This window comes from Elephantulus edwardii, unplaced genomic scaffold (genome assembly GCF_000299155.1).
Source record: "Elephantulus edwardii isolate Elephantulus edwardi_28Jun2011 unplaced genomic scaffold, EleEdw1.0 scaffold00161, whole genome shotgun sequence".
Classification (NCBI taxonomy): Eukaryota; Metazoa; Chordata; class Mammalia; order Macroscelidea; family Macroscelididae; genus Elephantulus; species Elephantulus edwardii.
This window is the reverse complement of record NW_006399911.1, coordinates 2,987,823-2,991,905: the sequence shown is the minus strand read 5'-3', so window position 1 is coordinate 2,991,905 and position 4,083 is coordinate 2,987,823.

Below are 4,083 nucleotides of genomic sequence, written 5' to 3'. Positions count from 1 at the left end.
AGGGTCACCCATTTTGAATAATATTGCATGAGTTCCTTGTTTTTCAATGCAGTATAGTATTCTATTGTGTGAATATACCACAGCTTCTCTATCCATTCATTTGTTGATGGGCACTTAGGTTGTTTCCAACTCCTTGCTATTGTGAACAAAGCTGAGATAAACATGGGTGTGGATATATCTGCTGGATGTCAGTTATGGTCTCTTTGGGGTATATTCCCAGTAGTGGAATTGCTGGGTCAAATGGTATCTCTATTTGCAACTTTTTGAGAAAGAGCCACATTGCCTTTCACAGTGGTTGCACCATTTTACACTTCCACCAACAGTGAATAAGGATTCCAGTTTCTCCACAACCTCACCAGCATTTGTTGCTTGCTGTTCGGTTAAATTTTGCTATTCTGACTGGTGTGAGATGACATCTTCTCGTTGTTTTGCAATACAATATTATTTATGTGCACTTACAGGATTTTTCCAAAAATCTGGAAAAAAGATTATTTAAGATCTTTAAAGTATATTATAGTGGGGGAAGAGTGGGACATGAGTGGATAGAAAATGAACACTGCACTAGAATTGATGAAAGCAAGGACAATGTGGAAGGAATAAACAATTAGAAACTATGTGCATGACAGTTAATAATATCCTGGTACAGGACAGCATTATTAATGGAATTGGAGGGGGTGGGTAGGAAAATGCACATGACTGACTGAATGAGTGAAACGAATCTCTTTGTAAACCTTCCTTAAGATGTAAAATAAAAGGAGTATATCACAAAATGCACATTACATTTCTCTATACTTACTCAATAAAATGAGTCACAGTAAATCTACAAAGTAACTGAGTAATTCTGTAATCAGCTCATACTAACCTAGGGGGCTGGTCTCCATGAACTCTAAGCTGTTTTATGCAGAAGTTAAGGCAAAAATAATTTTTAAATTAAAAAATATCTAAATATTTAAATATTGTGTGCAAAAGAATTAAAATAAAAACAAGCCAGTCTTGCTAAATAACTTTTTGGAGAAATGCTGTATGGTTACATCTAGCTAGAAATATTTTTGTTATAATATTTGCCACCTAGAATACTTAAAAGGAAAAATTGAGCTTTTTAAAATAAAATAATTTGTTGTTAACTTACATAGAAACTTGATAAACTTAGTGCATCTTTGTTCTTCACAAGTGAATCAATGAGAAATTTTGCCTTGGGCACAGAGCAAGAACATTTATCCTCTATCATCTAAAGTAGGAAGAAGAGCCACAAACATCAATCTTCCATGATCAATCAACTTTTAAACTCATATGCCAATGCAGACGTACAGAAGAGACAATCTAGAACTTCCAAACATAACGGTCTCTTTTAAAGAGTGTTTTGAGGAAATGAAGACACAAATCAGCTCAGAGCATGAGCAGAAAATAGGTTGGGGAAAGCCACAAAGTGAAGACTACTTTCATCTTCCTTGTCAACACAAAAGTGTACCAACACACAAGTTCATTAAAACAGCACCTTCAATAACAGGTTGACACAGTGACTGTAACAATGGGCTCGAGTATATCAGACATGGTGAGGAAGGCACAGGAGAGGGCAAGGTTCAGATTGTTGCTCACAGGGTAGCTTTGAGGCATAGTCAACTCTGGAGTACCTAACAACCTAGTAATAATAATACAGTGATAAAAGGAACTTTGGGTGGTTCTTATTCACCAAGGGAATGCCTTCAACCTCTCTCTTTGAGAATACTGTTGACTTAAATATGTTCTTTTTCATTATTCTTCTTACTGATATGTTTGAAGTTACTTTTATCATCTTTGTGTGTGTTTTCTTTTACTTTTTTATTGGGTTTTTTAATTTCAGTGATAGCTTACAAAGAGATTGGTTACATTTGAAATATGCTTCTAATTATATTGAGAAACTCCCCCATGATTCCTTTTTTTAAAAAAATAACATTTTTTATTTTAATTATGATTTTAACAGAATACATAAAAGTGATATTTTCATTCATTGAATGTTGTATATTTTACCCCTTCTCTCTCCTTTCCCTCTCCCCAAGTTGATCTTTTTAAAAAAATTATTTTATGCTGGTTCACCCAAATGCCCAACCACAATGGAATGGATTGAGAAATTATGGTACATTCATACAATGTAATACTATGCAGGATGCAGAAGCAATGATTTTGTAAATTACTACCTGATGTGGGAGGGACTGGAGAGCATTATGCTGGGTGAACTAACTCAGTCTCATAAAAGCAATATTATATAGGACTATTATTGTAGAGCATGTATAAGGATCCACGGCAGCAGGGCAAGGGACCTTAAATATAGGGTTGTACAATTTGATGGGTAGAGGGAGGGACTGGTAAAAGAAAGGGGAAAGATCTTGTTCGATTCCTTTTTTTATTGAACATTTTTATTAGTAAAGAGTGTTAAATTTTGTTAAATGCTTCTTCTATATCAATTGAGATGATCATGTGGTTCTTTTCCTTTGTTCTATTAATGTGGTGGATTATTATTATTATTATTACTGTTGTTGTTGTTAGATGCCATCAAGTTGAGTACCACTTATAGTGATCCTATGAATAAAGGACCTGAACCTTGTGCTACCCTGTCCCATCCTCACACTTCCTGACACACAAAAGCTCATTGAGCTCATTGAGGCAGTCTCACCTGGTCAATCCACCTGGCCAAGGTTCTTCCTCTCCTTCGCCAATCCTCCACCCTTCCCAGAATCATATCCTTCTCAAGGAAATAACACCTCCTAGCAATATGCATAAAGTATAAACTGATCAATTAAGTGTAAGCTGATTGCTTATGTGGATTTAGTTAACAATCAGTTGTGAGCTGGAAGCCTCTTATTTATATCAAATAGGATCTGATGGCCAGGCCTTTGTATTTAAAAGTAGGTTGGGCCCTCAGGAGTTAATTGTGTTCGGAGAGAACATTGTTCTAAGTGGTACAGCACTGGTCTGTCAGTTTGCTGATAACTTGGAGTTGCGCAGGAGGCCAGTGGAAGCTCTGAGGCCTTTACATATGGCTTGGAGGCCAAGACAGCTTTGCCACTAGTGTGTCAAATGCCATAAGGGCTACCCATATTGAATAGGGTTTGATAGAGCTCTCAGATTAAGTCAGACTAGGAATCAGGATTGGCATCAACTTCTTAAGTAACAGGTCTTTGAAAACCCTATGAAGACTAGAGAAACAAGGGTAGTTATGGAAGTGTATTGGATTACACAGATTGTTTTTCTAGTGTTGAACTATCCTTGCATGCTTGATGTGAATTCCAACCATGATAGATGATTGTTTAGATATGATATTGGGTTCTATTAGTGAAAGTTTTGTTGGTAATTTTTGTGTCTATATTCACGAGGAGATGCATTACACTGGGAAAATCTGCAGTTAGGGACCTTTCCAAATTATTGAGAAGTAATGATGTTAGTTTGAGGACTAAGGTGCATCTGATTCAGGCCATAGTCTTTCTGATCACCTACTATGCATCTGAAAGCCGGACAATGAATAAATACAACTGAAGAAGAGTTGATACCTTTGAGCTGTAGTGTTGAAGAAGAGCACTAAACATCCCATGGATGGCCAAAAGAACAAACAGATATGTCTTGGAGAGGATACAGCTGGAGTGCTCTTTCGAGTCAAGAAGGATGAGGCTTTGTCTCACATACTTTGGGTATGTTGATAGGAGGGGCTATTCCTTGGAGAGGGACATGAGGGAAATCCTTAACCAGATGGATTAACAAGGTGACTACCCCAATGGGCTCTTGTGTGTAAGGAAGTGTGAGTATGGCACAGGATAGAATAGGGTTTACGAGCTGTACTCAACTTGTTGGCATATAATAACAAAAATAACATGTTCATGAGGGATATTGGGCTATAATTTTCTTTTAATTGGGTAAAAAGAATGGCAGCACACAACAAAGAGTTAATTATATATTGTAATAATTTAGCTAACAGAAATGGCAAAGGAGGTTGAGTTTTCAAGTATGGAAATACAAATGAAGAGGAACAGTTGTAAGCAGACACTGGTGATTGGGACATGGAATGTGAGAACCATGAATGTAGGAAAATTAGATATTGTTAAGGAAGAAATG